We start from the raw sequence: 20205 nt of genomic DNA, 5'->3' as shown, positions 1-20205 counted from the left end.
AAAAATATTATATTAGTTCTAAGTAAATTGGATTGGCAAGACTTAAGTTGTCTGTGACCATATCAACAGGCCTATTTCTCCTCATATATCTAATAAAGCGTAACCCAATGATCACTAATATTATTAAAAGTGCTAGATATATTTGGTATCAGCAAAATAATCTTAGAAAGTGACTTTTGTTATTACAATTGTATGCCCATTGTTTGCTAATTTTAATATTAATATCACTGAAAGCTAAAAAGAGGGAGTGTACCAGCAATGTTAACCACATATTAAAAGAGACTGAATGAAATTCTTTCAATAGAACAGTCAAATATATACAAAAAATTACCCAAGCCATAGGTTTACAAATAAAAAAGAGGATATTACTTCAATATATCAAAACATGTGACATATATAGGCATCCAAATAAATTGGAGATATATTTTACATGCTGCTACATACTATAGATTGGGTAAGAGATATGAGTTTGTAATATTTTTTCAAGATGATGATAAATGAGAGAAGATTATTCTTAGAATTTGTCTATACCATCCAAACAAGAATGTCATCTTCTTGAATGATATATTGAATTTTCTACAATGAATAATGATTGATGTCTACCAATTTATTGTTCCACAGGAAATGTTTAGTAGTCTAAAACAATACAATGCAGCACCTTAAATATATTCTATATCCCCATATAGTGAAGATGAAAATTGCCACCGTTTGATAAGAAGTGTTGTTATAAAATCTATGAAGTTTCAATCCAATATACCAATGAAAAAAATAGAGCATTTTGAGTTCAAAATGGAAAAAAAATACAAATACAAAAGAAATAAAACTTGTATTTTGGTATGCAGATTTCAAATACCAATAGATGCATTTTTAAAATAATTCCAGTTGGAAGTATGGAATATTATCAAACCATGTTGCAAATTTGTAAGATGCCAAAAAATATGTTTAAAATCTTATAGTCATATGTCCACAGATCAATAATTCCCAAGTTTACCATGAAAGAGATACACAAAGAAGTTTGCTAGATTTCTGGGTCTATTATCCAGTTCCTTAAGTCTATGATGAAGCTCAGCAACAAGAACCTGTAGTAATTCTGGTTCAGTGAATCCACAGATCAAACTTTGGGGGAAAAGAAACAAACAAAACACACTACATTGATAATACATCTTCATGGACATTATTTGAGTACATAAAAATAAAAATAGATATTAATGTTCAACTTGGATTTTCCTTCTATTATTTGAGAGGGATGGAATTAGAACCTTTTTGGGTTCCTTGAAGCAGGATAGATTAAACTTAGTAGGATCCTCATCATACTTTAAAGACCAAGTTACTATGGTCACCTTAATGGATAAGGAGAAAAGTTACACAGAGAAGTGACACAGAGAAAAACAGTCATCTGTGCTTCTTCTCCCAAAGAAACAATTTAGAATATATATAATTAGAGTTAGGAAAAATAAACAAATTAAAATAAAACAAATAAACAAAAAGCAAACAAAAGAAAGATCCATATAATTAAAACCAGTAGCCAACCAATGGCAAGAACAATTGTATGTACCTGACCAGTGTACCTCTCACCCGGATTTCAAAGCCCAAGGCCTTGGCTTCCTGTAGCAGGTAATGTACTACTCTTGATGCCAGTTCTAAGTGAACCATACTAGCAAGTTACAACTCCTCTGAAGCAATCTCAAAGAAAAGGTTTCAAAAGTTTAAGAAATTAAGAATCAGCTTTTCTGTATCTATCTTAGCTTTACAGCAGAATCCTAACTTGAGCCTAAGCTCTGCCAAGTCCTGTGATGATAAATGTCTACAAGTTGTAGAGGGTCTGTGTGTCAGGTTCCCAACTGCATTACATGATATATTCCATGGGGAAAACAAAACAAAAACAAAACCAAAAACCTCATCCAAAAAGAAGAGGTAGTCACATCTTTGAAGGTTGAACCAAGAATGTAGTTTAATGCTAGAGAAGATACGCTGAATGCCTTGAATAACTTAAATATGTTGTGAAGTCAGATAATATCCAGAAGAGCTCCCATGGAACTCATTCAGCGAAGCTCTTTGTTCAGATCTTTAGTACATGTCTTACTCATATCACATAATAGTTTACACTAGAAATGCATCTGTAAAATAAAAATGAGCAAAAACAAACAAACAAACAAAAAACACTCCCTCCTGGTTATAGGGTAGATTAGAGGTTGGTGATTTGGGTCAGATTCACCCAGACTGCCATTGTGAGGAACTGACAGTTGAGCAGGGTTTAAATTAAGTAAATTTCCTGTAGGCAGAGAAAACAGAGAATGCAAAGGCCTAAGGAGCAGAATATGTGAAGGGAAAAATGGATGATGCCACCAACAGCCAGATCATAAAGGTAGTCTAATGCCACTGCAGAGAATTTCGGGGTTTGCTATTTTGAGATAAGGAGATTGAAGTCTGTGGAAGAGGTCGAGAACTAATAACCAAATGAGATCAAATCAATACTGCTTTATTACATATGATTAAGTGAAAGGAGAGAGATTGAGACTTTTAATGGAAAAAAGAAAAACATGCAAAAAAGAAATGTAATGTTTAAGAGATTGGTTTCTGGAACCATCTTCCTTGGATTCATATTCAGAATTCATCATTCACTAGCTATGACATTTGGGTAAGTTATTTAAATTTTATTTAAATTTTCTCTACCTCAGTGACCTCCAATAATAATAGTTTATTGTGAAGAATAAGTAACTCAAAAGATCTAATGTTGTACTGCGTATATATTAAGCATACAATTAGTGTTATTTTTTTCCACTGTTGTTGTTATTTATTAACTTACCAAAGGTTTTGAACAAAATGCTATTAAAAGACAACTTCTTCATAATTTCAAAGTGATCGGATATAAAGCTAACACTTTAGCTAAATATTATCTATCAAGTTTGACTTTGGTTTGTAGCTTTATTCACATCTGTAAAAATTTTATTTTTAAAATCTATAAAACAGGTACCTCTCAGCAGCTTCTGCATCCAGTGTAGAATTATAAGGAGTTCAGAAATAGCAGACAGTTTTCTCAATATGAACACATATCAGATACATGAATGCTCCTAGCAGCACTATTCTGTAGTGAAAGGTTGAAACAACCCAAATGTCCATCAACCGAGAAAATTAACTAAATGTGGTAGAGCCATACAATGAAATACTGAGCCATAAAAAGGAATGAAGTATTGATACTACAATGTGGATTCAACTTGAAAAAACTTTGCTAAGTGAAAGATGGAAGACATAAAATGCTACATATTGTATAATTCCATGTAATGAAATATCTAGGATAGGTAAATCCATACAGAAATCAGGTCAGCGGCTCCCAGGCACCAGGAAAGAGGAGAATAGGGAGTGACTGCTTAATGGGTATGGGGTTTCCTTTTGGGATGATGAAATGATCTGAAAGTCGAAGGAATGGTTGCACAACAATCTGTGCTAAATGCCACTGAATTACACAGTTAAAATGGTTAATTTTATGTTACACATATTTTACCTCCATAGAAAATCTTAAGACTGTATACCACATAAGTCCATTTTAACTTGTTACTTAAAAAATAACATTCAAATGAATATATATATATATCAGAAAATATGATATCGCTTATTGGTAACTGCAGAAATCACTGGAAATAAACAAGAAACTATTCTTTGACAAGCAATAGCAACTCAGGAAACTCAGGGTCAAGCCCATAATTGTGATAGGTTTGAATTTTAAGACAACTTTCTAGATACTAAAGGATTTAGTAGGAGGTCATGTCAGGGAGCCAGAAATTGAAATATAAGGAAAATGGCACACTTGAAATAGTGTTTGACAGGACATAGCAGAAACCAGAAGTGTGGTAGAGAATGATAACAGAGAATATCCCATCTCATGAACTAAACATTTGTGTACGTCCAAAGTTCACATGATGAAGCCCCAACTCCCAACCTGATAGAATTTGAAGGTGGAGCCTTTGGGAGGTGATTAGGTTTAGATGAGGCCATAAAAGTAGAACGCTCAAGATGGGATTAGTGCCCATATAAGAAGGAGAAGGACCAGAGCACTCTCTGTTGCTCTTCTACCTGAGCACACAGCGAGAACGTAGCCATCTATAAGCCAGGAAGAGGGTCCTCACCGGGAACCAAATGTGCCTGTACCTTAACCTTGGACCGCCCAGCCTCCAGACCTGGAGAGAAATAAATGTATGTTGTTTTAAGCTACCCGGTCTATCTATGGTATTTTGTTATCACACCCCAAGCTGATTAAGACTCTAGTACACAAGCCTTCAAAGTTCTTGTTTGTTTAATCCCTAAAGGGTTTATGAAGAAGAAGTACATGACTCACATTTTAAAATTTAACAACTGTGCCTAATTGCATGTTAGCAAGTGAGCACCATATCTGCCCCTGCCCCCCTCTCATTCTCTTTGCTCCGTCACAGAGGTTGGGGAGCTTTAGAATTACATTTTTTTAAAAGTATTTGGTAACAGAGTCCTGAGAAACATGCTGCCAGTAAGATCCATTTGCACAAGATGAAAAAAACAGGGGGCAGAGGCCTTTTTACTGTTTCTGTAGCAGAGATTTAGGCTGCAGTAGCCACAGGTTTTTAGGTAAATTCAACACATTTCCCTGCAAACCAACATCCTTAATACTGTAGAAAACTATAATTACTAGTGTAACTTCCTGTGATTTTTGCAATTTCTTATTCTCTGAAAGCTGAGTGAATCTGAAACCTGGTGGAGGTTTTCCTGATTTTTACATCATCTATCCCTTTTAATAGTCCTGTAAACTACTTTGCTCAATTCCAATTCTGCTCAAAATATATGGAGTGGTTTCTATTTTCCTTACCAAACTCTGCTTCATCTAAAATGTATTAGTTTCATATGTGCAAAGTATGTATTCCTGACTTTTGTGTATTACTGCCCAAACAATTTACATATATTTTCATGAAAGTATTTAGAGCTACAGGTCTAGCTTACCCAATACCTGAAAACATGCACAATTTGACCTGGTGATAAAGTAAGCCCAGTCATTAAAATAATCAACCAAGTCAGGCTTAATGTCCATCAGAAAAGTCACTCTTCCCTAATCTTATTTCTGAATATTAAGATAGGTAACAAATGGTAAATGATAGAGATAAATTCATGCATACATACATACATACATACACACACAAATATGTAACTGTGCCAAAATTTTGGCCATAGATCACCCCGATGTACTCAGTTTATTATACTTACAGGCATGTTATTATCACAGGGCTCTTCTAATGAATGGCTCAAGCTTTTTCAGTTGTCTGTGTTTCCTTTCTTAAAAGATTTTTTAGTTTTTTTTTCTCCCCTATGGCGATGTCTCATTGATAGATGAAAAATATTCCTTTTTTCTGGTAAAATGGGAAATGAGTTCTTGTGAAAGGAGAGTTTGGAAAAGAAACCGAGGATCAGAAGCAGACTAATTTAGGAAACAGCACAGATAAAAGTTGAGGATCTGGACAATTGTTCCCTTTAAATTATTCATGTCCATGCACTTCCTAGAAAACCAGAGGTGTGTGTTAAAAACTACTGCTTCAACAGCATATCTTTATTTCCTCTGCCTCCAAAATAAAAGGTTCTGGGAGACCGAATAGTTATATATTAACATTAGATAGGATTTTCCATTCTGTATAACAATCTTAGAAAGAATTTGTGGTTTTTCAATACTTGAATGAATGTGCTTAGTGCTTACCACAGGTGAACATTTTGAAGTAACATTCACTTAGTTTGATTTATTAACTACCATAATGTTGCACTTCTATATTAAACATATTTTGAGGGCTACTATTGCGTCTTAGAGGATATCCTCTTTTTGACTTATTTTATATATACTTCTTTTTAATAAAAAATATTCATTAATCACTTATTATGTGATAACATTGTAGTGAATTACAGACGCAAGAATGAACTAGGCTCCCTTGCAAGAGCACTCAGTCTAGTGGTTCAATCTACTGCAGACAACGTGTCTAGAGTTAATTCCTAACACACAAATCTATTGATCTCATTCTCAGCCAGCCTTTCTGTCTACCATCAGAAAACACCATTCCCCTCCCCTCTCAAGGAAAAATCATGGGGAGAGTTTCAACTAGTACGCTGCAAAAAAAGATACATTATAAAAACAATGTGTTAAGATTTTCTAACATTTGCCAGATAATAAACTCAGCTCTTAGCAAAAATTATGTGACTAAATACTCAAAATATATCTATGAAATGTATATTTCCTCATTTTCCAGAGGAGTGGACTGTAGATTAGATAATTTTAGAAACTAACACAAAGTTCCACATTATTCAGTATACAAATTTAGTTCAACTTTGCTACAGGTTCCAGCTTATTGCCACCAATGATTCTAGTCTTCTAATGCCAATTCCTACAGAAAAGAAATCCTGTTTATCTCTCCATCACATACAATTTTGCTTCAGATACAGTAATGTGCTTACTACCTCTCCTGCAATACAACAAATATGTTTTGCACTTTGACCCTAAGATATTCTTAGATTATTTTACATTGGCTAGAGTATCCATTTCACATATACGTTTCAAATATAGCCCAAGCAAATTCTGTCCTTTCTATTGAAGTTAAGATAAAATCCTACTTCCTAGAAGTATTTCACATTGACTTCCTCCCTTTAGCACTTTGCATCTAAAGCAGATATAATGTATATTACACTCTTATCAATGTTGGTTCTAATACAAGGAAGTATATTAGTTTATTTATATCAATTGCTGTTAAGGATATTTATCTATTTGTTTGTTTATTTATTTATTTATTTATTTATTTATAATTATTGTATTTATTCGGACTCCTGGGTGGCTCAGTGGTTGCGCACCTACCTTTGGCCCAGGGCATGATCCTGGAGTCCTGAGATCAAGTCCTGCATCGAGCTCCCTGCATGGAGCCTGCTTCTCCCTCCCTCTGCCTATGTCTCTGCCTCTCTCTGTGTGTCTCTCATGAATAAATAAATAATTTTTTTTAAAGATTTTATTTATTTGAGAGAGAGAGAGAGAGCATGAGCACGAGCCAGGGGAAGCATAGACCGAGAGGGAGAAGCAGACTCTCGGTTAAGCAGAGCGCAGGATCCCAGGACACTGGGATCATGGCCTGAGCTGAAGGTAGATGCTTAACTGACAGCCACACAAGGTGCCCAAAGGATACACTTTTTTACTTTAATTTTACTTTGTAACCTCTACTTACCAAAAGTTTCTTTTGCATTAATTTTCAGAATTCTCACCCTTTATTTGATTAAATCTATTTTCCTTTTCTCTGTGTATGCGTGTGTGTGTGTTTGCGTGTGTCCTTAACTGGTTTCAAAGTTACATGCATTTTGCTTTATTTATTTGACTGCATATAAATATCTTAGCATGATTACTAAACCTAGTAATATTCAAAATTAGCTAATTTTTCTGTTCCTATCCTGAAAAAAAACAATACTGCAGATATGTCTGTATTCTCCAGGGCATTATGGTTACTAATTTAGAGCAATTTGTTTTTTCTATAATATTTATAATCATAGTATTATTACTAAAGATCATAGTTAAATTAGTTTTGATAAATATGTTACTTGTTTACCCTTGTTTGTGTGTACCAATCTTTCTTTTTGTCTTTGATTTGTTTCTTGCTGGCAGGCACTCTTCAGTGGTTTATTTAGAAAAAAAAAAATCTAAGAGTAATAAATTCTATTAGTTTTTATAAAGATGAAAATTTACTCTTTCTTTCAATGAAAGCTTAGTTTATTATAGAATTCTGGGTTGATTCACTATATCTTTGGGTCTCTGTTGTTCATGATAAGCCTACAAGCAGTCAGAGTCTTTCCATTTTTTGGACTCTATGTTTCCTCATTATTAAAAATATATATTTAACTTTGATATTCTGAAAATTTATTACTATGTATTGGTCGCATGTTTGGGTTTATTTCCCCTGATTAGGATTAGAAGTGATTTTTCAATCTGAGAACTCATGTCTTTTCTCTATTATAAAATGATTTAAGCCATTATATTTTTCATGTGTGCCTCTTCTCCATTCATTCCTTGTTTCTGGAATTCCTATAAAATGGATATTAAAACTTGTCTTAATAGATCTCTTATCCCTTATCTCTGAGGAAATCTTTATGAGTACCAAGTCTTCTGTAAAAGACTTCGCCATTTTACTGGTCCATTTTCTTATGACTATGTTTTTCATTTCTAGAGATTCAATTTTTTTCTTTCAGAGCTGCTTTCTTTCCCCCAGACCCTCTTATTTTTGTTTAATTTATTCATTTGTATTGTAACAGACCCTTTTTTTCTTAAAGATTTTATTTGTTTGTTTGTTTGTTTGTTTGTTTATGAGAAACAAAGAGACAGAGAGGCAGAGACACAGGCAGAGGGAGAAGCAGGCTCCGCGCAGGGAGCCCGACATGGGACTCGATCCCGGGACTCCAGGATCACACCCTGGGCCGAAGGCGGAGCTAAACCGCTGAGCCACTCCGGCTGCCTTGGTCCATTTTTAAAGTCTAGTCTCTGTATTGTTGTATCTATGAACTCTTTCTGTCATCGTGTTTTTTTCTTCTATTTTTTTGTATCTTTCAATAATGAACTCATACTTAGTAGTTCTTGATTTCATGGGAGTATCACAGACCTTGGGGAATACAGGACCTTTGTAGGCATAGTTTTATTTGATTCTGCTGGAATCCCATGAAAGCCAAACTTTTTCTTTTTCTTTTTCTTTTCTTTTTCTTTTTCTTTCTTTTTCTTTCTTTTCTTTTTCTTTCTTTTTCTTTTTTCTTTTTTCTTTTTCTTTCTTTTTCTTTTTCCTTCTTCTTTTTCTTTTTCTTTTTTCCTTTCTTTTTCTTTCTTCCTTTCTTCCTTTTTTCTTTTTCTTTCTTCCTTTCTTTTTTCCTTTCTTTTTCTTTCTTCCTTTCTTCCTTTTTTCTTTTTCTTTCTTCCTTTCTTTTTTCCTTTCTTTTTCTTTCTTCCTTTCTTCCTTTTTTCTTTTTCTTTCTTCCTTTCTTTTTTCTCTTTCTTTCTTTCTTTCTTTCTTTCTTTCTTTCTTTTTCTTTCTTTTCTTTCTTTCCTTTCAGACAGGGTGCCAATCCCATGAGAGTAAGATTAGTTTAGAAAAAACATCTATATCCCGCAGAGTCTTAAGATTTTGATTATGTAGAGATATGAACCTATCTCATCGAGTTGACCATATTGGCTGAGGCCACCTATTTGTATGTTTTTATTTTCTTCATTATAACATAAACCTCTGTTACAGAAAAAAAATTTTTTTTCCAATTTTCTTTCTGTCTTATACTTTGTAGATACTAAAAATATATATGATGTTTATTCAACCTGAACAAAAGAAATTAATACCATGAAACTCTTAAAGAAGACATATGAACCCACGGTTTATATTATAAATTTTATCAATGAAATAATCTTTAAACAAATATTTTTAAAATAGAAGTTCAATTTCTCCAGTATTTTAAATGTGTTTTTCTATCATGCAAGTGAGAAAATAGTACAAATATATTTTCATAAAAGCCTCTAAGTTATTTTTCAAGTTCTTCTTTTGAATTTTATTTATTCACGAGAGACATGGAGGAGAGGCAGAGACACAGGTAGAGGGAGAAGCAGGCTCCTCGCAGGGAGCCCCAATGCAGCACTTGATCTCTGCCGGGATCATTCCCTGAATTGAACCAGATGCCCAACCACTGCGCCACCCAGGTATCCCTTTTTCAAGTATAATGGTGGTGTTCTTCTAATCCCTCCTGCAAATATTTATTTTCCAAAAAAGTGTTTACCTCCTTCCCTCCAATAACAACATGATAAGTTTATATTGAGGGAAAACTAAAATTCCTAAAGGAAAGAAGCTACATTCTAAGTACATTAATTATAAAAATAGTTTTAAATGTTAATCTATGTGCAAAACAGTACCCCAAAATGAACCTTCCCTTATATTCATCCTATAATAGAATAACACATAGAAGATGTTAGGAGGAAATCCCACTGTTGGTAATCAAGGCCTTCCAAAAGAATGGCATTTCTATAGTTTGGATCATCACAGAATATCTGTCATAAAGTAAAAGAACCAGATACATCATTAAGATATTTTATGCTCGCATATAGAAAATCCATCAGCATATAGGCAAGTTTGCAACAGGGCAATAAGATTGTTGCTTAAATTCTTTAGAGGAAATACATCTGCATTCTTTGCTATAAAGATGAAAAATTTAAATCAAAGGCATTAGCATTAGCTAGATGTGTGATCATGGATAAATCACTCACCCTAGTTCCTTTATCTATATAATGTCACCTAGTTCCTTTATCTATATAATGAAAAAGAGACACTTAAGTATCACTAAGGTCCATTGTAACACAAATAGCCTAGATTTCAATTGCCTAGTCCCTAAGAACTCACTAGAATATGAGATTGATGCTGGAAAGAACAAAACTACAGTAATGAACCTAAAACACATTTACTGTTTATGAAAGAACTCCTCCTATCAGAATCCTGAACCCCTAATCCCTTTATTCCTTAAACATTCTATTAAAAAACAAAAGTAGGATCATTCTAGATATCTAAGGAGGACTCCCCTCACCCCTAGCTGAACTGCTAGCAAGTTGTCTGCTTCCTGTGAGGGGAAAAATAATAAAATAAAATAATAAAATAAAATAAAATAAATAAAATAATAAAAATAAAATAAAATAAAATAATAAAATAAAATAAGTAAACTAATAAAATAAAATAAATTGAAGACTTATTTTCATCAGAATAATTTCAGAGAAATTGAAAAGTTTCTGCGAAATTGTCATCAAATTAGAAGTTTGAAATTTTGAAATGAGCAGAATTAGTTTTAGCTCCAGTCCAAAGAAGTTTAATTACAAAATTGCTAGACTTGATTTTAATATAGAGCAGCTATTATTTGGGTTTTTTGGGTCATTTAATCTAAAACACTAATGTATCTTCTTTAAAAAAAAAACAACTAAATAGTTCTTTAAAGAAATAATTTCAACTATGATGAATATTTTTTAACTAAGAAAATCTATCAAATTCTCCTCTCTTTCTCATTGCATCATTTAACTAGAAAGTTAAAGAGTAAGTTCCTCTTATAAGATATAAACAGAAGATATTTGCCTAAGGTGGTACCATTTCAAATCTAGACAAGATAAATAATGCCTTGGTATAGTGTCATAGCTCAAATTCTTCCATCCAGTTGTTACATTTCAGTAACTGCTACCACTCAGTAGCTATAGACTTTGAGAAACTTCACTTTTGTCCTTAGTTTTCTAATCTATGTAATGGCACCCATAGGAATACTAGGTATGTTCAATTGGAAGAACTATCAAGAGAGGAAGAAAGAGAAAGAGACATAGAGATAAAGAGAGAGACAGAAACAGAGAGACAGAGAAAAAGACAACAGAGAGAGAAAGAGATTATTTCATCTAAGCCTGGTCCAAACAAGTGGCTTCAATACCTTTGCTATTTTTCTTCTGAAGATCATTCTTGTTATTATTTCTACTATTGTTTTGTAATGAAAGTTTAATGGGCTTTCAGACCCAACATTGTGAAGTAACAGACTTTTATATACATAAGTATACCAATTTAAATCCATTTTATTTTGGGGGGGGGAAAACACATTAATGGACAACAGTAATTTTTCTGTAACCTGGGCTAATTTCTTTGAACTATAGTTAGGGGATTAGTCATTCCTTTGATCACTCAGCAAAACATGTATTGTAATTTACTATGTACCAGGTCCTGGTCTGATGCTGTAAAAACAGTAGGGACCAAAACAATGTAAACACCTGCCATCACAGAATTTCTATTATTGGAGCAGGAGATAGGATAGACATATGTATATATCCATATATGCATATACAGTGTTTATCAGATAGTGAGGTTTTAGAACGTAGGAAATATAACTGGGCAAGGACACAGAGATTATAGGGTAAGTGAGGAGAGGAATTCACTTAAATAGTGTGGCCAGAAGGATTCTGACCCAAATGAAATGAGAGAGCAAGTCATGAGAATACAATGAGGGAGAAGAGCCAGAATGATAACAAAGTTAAGTTCCTGAACAAAGATTGTGTTTGACATGTTTGTTCATAATACCAAGCTAGCAACTTGATTGAACCAAATATAGTTTCGGGGATCCCTGGGTGGCTCAGCAGTTTAGCACTTGACATTGGCTCAGGGCATGATCCTGGAGTCCTGGAATCGAGTCCTGCATCAGGCCTGCTTCTCCCTCTGCCTGTGTCTCTGCTTCTCTGTGTGTGTGTGTCTCTCATGAATGAATGAATGAATGAATGAATGAATGAATGAATAAAATCATTAAAAAAAGAAACAAATGTAGTTTCATAAAACAATTATGTAACATCTGGCACAAAGTAGGCACTCAGCATATGATAATTACTATTATGAAATGAAAATATGGGCTACATGGCTGTATGTGGATTTGGGGGGACTAAAAATATTTAGAGAGAGAAATTCCCTATAAAGAAATGGTTGAGGGCCCTTGAAATAAAAGAAAGTACCAAGAAGAAAAACAGATAATTCAAAAAAAAAATAAAAATAAAAAACAGACAAGGGAAACCAAAGTATAAAAATAAATCATTTTACTACCTGTCCAAATGTAAGGAACAGAAATGTGTGACTTCCTAGAGATCTTTACAATTAAGGCCATCATGTCATCCCTAAATCAGTTTCCACCACTCTATTAGAATGTACAACATGTTAAAAACACATATAGAATCAATGCCTTATATGGGCTTAAATGGATAAATCCTATACATTTGTCATTCTCTTTTGTCATGTTAAGGCATTTAGACATTATCTTAGAACAAAGAATCTCAGCAGCTATTTGTTAGAAAGTGACAGTGAAAAAAATCAGAAAATATGAAGTTGAATTGAAAACGTCTAATACCTTCAAAATAAACCATTAATAAGTTCACCTGCATTTAAAAGACATGTATTAAAAAAAAAACATGTGTTAAACATGTAAGTGTACGATGTAGTTCTTGACACCTGGAAAAGGGTAGAGGATGAAAAGTAAATAATTTAGTTTCAAATGACAAACCATAACGGTAGCATAAAATGAATAATAGGAACATCAGCAGAAAGGAGAGGAAGGATCCATGGGCTATATTCCTTTTGACAGAACTAACATAACTAAACAAAGAACACATCTCTCAGAGAAAAGATGGGGGAAGAAAAGGAAAAAAAAAAAATCAGAGGAGCAAATACCATAAGCCGATTCTCTCTGTCAACCACTGTCCAAAGGACTGAAAGTATTGGCCAAGGACTTCAGTATTAGCCCACTAGTAAGACCATCACTCTGTTGAGTTGCTGCTAATAGCACCTAATTAGGAAAGCAAGTCTAACTCCTATGAGCCCATGTTAATGAAGCCATTTTCAGACTGTAATTTGCATTACAATAAACTTTTTGCTTGTAAGTAGAAAATATCCTGGTCATCTGAATGTGACTTAATCATTCATGTGATTTTTCTATTTATCATTAATATGTTGTCCTTCTATTTATCGGTCTCTGAGGTTGGATAGTGTGACTCTATCCTGAAAGACATTTGATTCTCACATGCATCAGGATACAAGATCTGCAATATTGAGTTCGTATCAGGAACCCCAGTCAATTCCCCAAGGATACAGCCTTTTACAGATTTTGAAACATCAGCAAGGCTTTCCAGGAGACCCTCCACTTCATTTACATACTTTATTTAAACTCTCCTCCATTAAATGCATTTTACTCTTTTACCCGTCTTTGACAAAAATCATATTTTTATATTTAGAAGTTTTTTCTCCAACCTGTTAAAATCTCATTATTGCAGGCCTTTAAAATCATTTTAAAACTACCCTCTTCCCTGGAACCACTGGCTGAAAAACACTGCTGGTATTTTTAGCTCTCATAACACTTTGTATCTGTGTGTGCGTGTGTGTGTGTGTGTGTGTGTGTGTGTGTGTATAACTGTTTTATCTTATTTTCTACTTGTATATTTTTTTTCTGTTTCTTAAGTGATTGCTAGCTAGTTGAAGAAAGATAAATCTGATAAAGAACCATTATCCAAAATATACAAAATAGTATATTGTTGGTAAGTTTTATTATTGAAATCTGAATTCTTTTCACTCTTTAGAATACTTCATATTTTTAAAATATTTTATTTATTTATTAATGAGAGATACAGAGAGAGAGGCAGAAAGAGAGAAGCAGGTTCCATGCAGGAAGCCCGACATGGAATTGATCCCAGGACTCCAGGATCACGCCCTGGGCTGAAGACAGGCACAAAACCACTGAGCCACCCAGGCGTCCTGAAGACTTCATTTTTTAGAATAATTTTAGCTTCCCAGTAAAATTGAGAAGAGGGACAGAGATACCCCATATAGCCTTTTCCCCTAACAATGCACACATAGCCTTTCCCCATATCAACATCCCCCATCAGAGTGGTACATTTGTTATAGTTGAGGAACCTACACTAATATATTATAATCACTCAAAGTCCATAGTTTACATTATGGTTCACTGCTGGTGTTATGTATTCTATGGTTTGGGATAAATGTGTGGTGATAACTATCCATCATTATAGTATCATAGAGAATATTTTCACAGCCCTAGTAACTTTCTGTGTTCTACTTATACATCCCTTCTGAAACCCTGTCCCCAACCCCTGACAACTCATTGATCTTTTTACTCTTTCTTTAGTTTTGCTCTTTCCAAAATATCATAGAGTTGGAATCATAATATTGCAGCCTTTTGAGATTGGCTTACTTCACTTAGGAATATGGAGTTAAGTTTCCTTCATGGCTTTTCAGGGTTTGATAGCCCAATTCTTTTAGTACTGAAAAATAATCCACTATCTGAATATACCAGTTTATTTATCTATATACCTACTAAAGAACATCTTGATTGCTTCCAAGTTTTGGCAATTATGAATAAAGCTGCCATAAACACTCATGTCCAGATTTCTGTGTGGACATAGGTTTTCAACTCTTTTAACCAAATACCAAAGAATGTGATTGCTGGATTGTCTGATAAGGGTGTATTTAATTTTGTAATAAACCACCAAAGTGTCTTACAAAGTGGCTATACCATTTTCCATTCTTACTGGCAATGAATGAGAATTCTAGTTGTTCCAAATCCTCTTCAGCACTTGGTCTTGTCGGTGTTTTGAAGTTTGGCTATTTTAATGGGTGTGTAGTAGTATGACATTCTTTTACTTTTCATTTCCCTGATGACATATGATACATCTTTTCATATTATTTGTTTTCTTTGATGAGGTGCCTGTTAAGATCTTTGGCTCATTTTTTAGTCAGGTTGTTTATTATTGTTAAGTTTTAGAGGGAGATTTTTGCATATTTGGGGTAATGGTTCTTTATCAGATTTGTCTTTTGGAAATATTTGTTCTCAGTCTGTGGCTTTTCTTCTCATTCATTTGACATTGTCTTTCACAAAGTAGAAATTTTTAATTTTAATGAATTTTACCTTATCAAATTTTTTTAATGAATTGTGCCTTTGGTGTTGTATCTAAAAAGTCATTGCCATACCCAGTTTCATCCAGGTTTTCTCCAATGTTAATCCTTTTTTTTTAAAGATTTTATTTATTTATTCATGAGAGACACAGAAAGAGAGGCAGAGACACAGGCAGAGGAAGAAGCAGGCTCCCCTCAGGGAGCCCAATGTGAGACTGGATCCCCAGAACCTGGGATGATTCCCTGAGCTGAAGGCAGATGCTCAACCACTGAGCCACCCAGGCGTCCCTCCAATGTTCATCTTCTAGGGGTTTCATACTTTTGCATTTTACATTTAGGTTTATGATTTAAGTCATTTTAGTGAAGGATGGAAATGTATGTCTAGATTAATTTGTTTGCTTGTGGTTGTCCACTTGTTCCAGGCATCATTTTTTTTAATTTTTATTTATTTATGATAGTCACACACACAGAGAGAGAGAGAGAGAGAGAGAGAGAAAGAGAGAGAGAGAGAGAGGCAGAGACATAGGCAGAGGGAGAAGCAGGCTCCACGCAGGGAGCCCGACGTGGGATTCGATCCCGGGTCTCCAGGATCGCGCCCTGGGCCAAGGGCAGGCGCCAAACCGCTGCGCCACCCAGGGATCCCCCAGGCATCATTTATTGAAAAAAAAAATCTTTATTCCACATATTGTCTTTGCTTATTTGTCAAAGATTGGTCGACTTCATTCATGTGAGTCTATTTCTGAGCTCCCTATTCTGTTCCATTGATTTATTTGTTTGTTCTTTCACCAATACCACACTGTCTTGATTACTGTAGCTTTATAGTAAGTTTTGAAGTCAGATATAATCTGTCCTCCAACGTTGTCCTTCAGTATTGTTTATTCTGGGCCATTCTTGGGAAAAATATGAATTATATATCTTTACTGTATCAAAGGCTCTTTAAGCATTATATAGGCACATAGGGTTAATTGCCAACACTGTATAATTTCATTGGGGTACTATTTCTCACAGAGAAAATATCACCCTTAATGTTCTTTCATGTCAAATAATAGAAAAAATTACACATTGTTCTAAAGAGACAAATTGTCCACTTAATAGGAATGATTTCTCTGGAAAGGATGATAGTCTCATTCCATATAAAAGGCAGGAATTATTTCCCTTCTAGCTACTAGCTGTCTGACTGTGCTTAGCTATATGAATTTGCTTAGCATAAAGTATCAAAGGCATTATAGGTAAAATTGGTAAGGGATGCTTTCCCTGGTTAAGCTTGGCTATGTTTGTTTTAGCTCCAAAAAAACTACCATTTTACATAACAAAGAGATGGTATTGTTGAATGTGTTATTCTTCAATACTGTTTCTAAGCCCTGAATGAAATGTAAATAATTCTCAGAAGGCCCTTAGCCCAGTTTTGTAGGCAGAGCTCAGGACAGGAAGGGAGACTGGTCTGAAGCCACATTAAGAATCTACAGGAAAACTGTCATTAGAACTTGGGAGCATCTGCAAACAAGTCTGTACCCAAAACAGAAGCTTGTGTCAGTCTTAATCACTATGGAGTGACACTATTAGCTACAGCAAGCATTTTTAACTAAAGGAATTTCAAAGCTAAACCCAGCATCAGGTCAAAAGAAAACCATCTTTCCTGGTAAAAAGGAAAGCATAAATGATGTACAAAGTTGACATTTTAGAATTCCTTCAAAATTAGTTTTAAGATAATTTTTTCCAATTAGAATATAAGCCACAAAAAAAAAAAGAGATAAACAAACTTTTTGTATAACCCAATCAGCTAGCATTGTGCATTTTCCATGTTGTAATTATAAGTTCTAAGCAGGAGACAATCTTGAGTCTTAGCAGTAAAGATATTCTAAGAACAGTTGGGACAGACCTAAGAGAAGTGGCTGAGGAGCCTTCTAGGACACTCCATCATTAGCAAAAAAAAAAAAAAAAAAAAGGAGCCAGCCGTAGGGAGTTGGACCTACTTACATACAGCCAGTTTTTCCAGTAAGGAGCTGGTGATTCTGAAATATTAATTGTTCCAATGTGTCCTCCATCCTAGTTCCTTAGAGTTCTGTGAAGACACAGATAAGTTAAAAGGTTAAAAGCTATTTGACTAAAATATTTATAGCAGTTCTTTGTCTCCAACCTGAGACTCAGAGGATTACACAGTGCTCTCTCGCAGTTTCCTCCAAACCACCTAGTTCATTTGGCATTCAGACCTTTGTACATAAGCAGAGGCATTTGGCTGGGTGACCATAGCTCATGGCAAGAGATTTTGGTACCCAGTAAAAGCAGCAATACATTTCATGGAGGCCCAAATGGAGAATGTAAAGATGAGTAGATTAGTGCCAATGCCCAGAGGGAGACAGCAACAGTGGTGGTGGCAGTTGGTGGGAGCAGACTTGTTTGCAAGAAAATGTGAAACACTCTGTAAAATACCAGGCAGGGGCCTTTGTTGAGCACTAACGTTCTTCCATCTGCTCTAGGGATAGGCTGCCAGTGTAATTTCGTATCTGCTCACAGGCTGGTAAAACTTAGGAAGACAAGGTAAAGGTGGAGTTAGTGTAACATTTTTGGTTTCTGTATGACTATTCTGTAATATTTGGAAGTTAACTGATTTTTTATGCATGCAATGGTCAAAACTTCTGATTTTAACCTTAACAAGTTTGTGCTGTATAATATATTATTAGCATGATTTTAAGGTTATAATTAAAGAGCCAGACCAAATGATCTTATCATTCTATCCGGAATCCAATCAGATATAATCTTAATGTCCCTAATATTTGTGGTGCTGACATACTAGAAAGAAAAGTACGTATATGAATAGAGGATAGCATTATGCCAGAAAGATTAAGTAGGTAGAACAGAGTTAACAGGGATATAAATACTCCAATGAGATGGCATTGACGGCTCTCTAGAGGCAGGTGGGAAAAGACTAAATAACTCAAGAAACCCCCCCCCCCAAAATTGCAAAACCAAACTGAGCAATGAAGAGAGTTCTATGAAAATTTAGAAGTGCTCGAGGGATAGTGAGAATTGGCTGAAGATGGGGTTTAAACTCAGAAGGTAGGCTTCGTGAACTTCTACTTTAGGAAGTCCCTTTTTATATCACTGTGTAGAACTTGAAATGTTCACAGATAACAATAGCAAAAGCTGCCTACTGTGCCAAAGTCAGAGGCCTCTGGTCACCAGGAACCTCGGGGCAACAACACATAAAATGCATCTTTAATTATATTTTCGAATGACAGGAAATTCACACATTTTATGTGCCACGAATTGTTGCAGACCTGGGATAGAATGGTAAACAACAGAGTCCATATTCTCATGGAGTCTATATTCTAGAAAAGAAGATGGAGAGTAAATCAAATAATCACACAATATATACAGTATGATAGTATATTTAATCTAATCTGAAATATTATTGATTGTAAAATGTGCTATTTTGTGTTACTATGAAAAAACTAATAAACTACAATGCAATGCTTTTTTATTATTTACATTTTTAAAAATATTTTTAAGGATTTACTTAGATTCCATCATATAACCACTCTTGGTCATACATAGAAAAGTAAATACAAGTGAAATCAACTAAATAGTGTTTTTCTAGAAATGTTTTCTATTCACAATCAGCCTCCCCTTGGTGGTATTGATGTCATCACACACAGACACACACACATACACACACATACATATTGTCATTCTCTGTGTTATCAGGAATGCTAATGCTCTAAGATTTCTTACAATGCACTCTATTTTTGCTTCCAAAATTTTCTTCCAAGTCACTGAACTCCATTCTACAATTTTGGTGCCAGTAATTTCCAGCTTAGCATGTGAAAGGCAATTTCTGTGCACAGAATTCAGTAACAAAATATAACTCATCTTCATCTATTGTTAGTATCTTTCTTTTTCAGACATCATAAAGAAATTCATTGTTACTTTGCAAGTAAATCTGGAGATGCAGTGAGTCCTCCATTGACTTGTACTTGCTGTACTATCAAATTCATGCCACATTGCTATTCACATGCATTTCTGCATTCACATTATTCATTTTGTTTTACTGCCAAACTAGTGTCATTTAAAAAAATATTTTTAAATGGCAATTAAGTTCAACAAATGTAATGCCAAAAATGCACATAACTCTACAATTTACAAGCTCATTTTAAAGTGATAAGCCAGCAAAGGTGGCGCAAAAGTAGTTAAGAAGTAGACAAGGAAACCAGTTTAGCCAAGAGAACAAAAACCTTCACTGTGTTAAAAACTACTGAGATGTCAAGATAAAAAGGATTTTTTAGAATCTTATCGTGTTTAGTGACAAAAGGGCAATAATGAACTTAGAAGTAATATCTTTTGGAGGAGTTGCAACTACATTTGCAGCTTGGAATGTGCTTGGGAATAAATAACTCTAAAGAAAAGGTTAATAAGTGTAGTCAATTCTCTTAACAAGTTTAGCTTTCGAGAGCATGAAGAGAATGTAAAAGTTGCCTAGTTAGAAAAACAAGTGAAATAGAGGTAATTATATATTTTGTTTTAAGATTTGGGAAGCTTTGACACATCCAAGTTCCATTAGAAATGAGCTAGTAAATGTGGGAAAGTGGCAGACAAAGAAAGCAAAAGGGATGATCAATACTGTGCCTTAGAAAACATATAGACAATGGGGTTGGGCTGAGAAGTTGTTGAGAGATCTGTCCTTTCATTTGAGATTAGGTACAGGATAATGGTTACAATCATGGACTCAGCTTTTGTGAAAATGACAGTG

At 34.4% G+C, this 20205-nt stretch overlaps 1 long non-coding RNA gene across 1 annotated transcript in view; it reads right to left on the bottom strand.

The window, feature by feature from the left end:
* LOC121472588 overlaps positions 1 to 20205 on the bottom strand; it is an 84093-nt gene that overhangs the window by 1795 nt on the left and 62093 nt on the right. The window contains exon 2 of the long non-coding RNA XR_005982949.1: positions 17436 to 17520. This is a non-coding gene — a long non-coding RNA (uncharacterized LOC121472588). The remainder of the gene's footprint in view (positions 1 to 17435; positions 17521 to 20205) is intronic.

This window comes from Vulpes lagopus, chromosome 12, assembly GCF_018345385.1.
Source record: "Vulpes lagopus strain Blue_001 chromosome 12, ASM1834538v1, whole genome shotgun sequence".
NCBI classification, from domain to species: Eukaryota; Metazoa; Chordata; class Mammalia; order Carnivora; family Canidae; genus Vulpes; species Vulpes lagopus.
The sequence above is the reverse complement of the archived record's forward strand: the minus strand, read 5'-3'. Positions and strand labels throughout refer to the sequence as shown.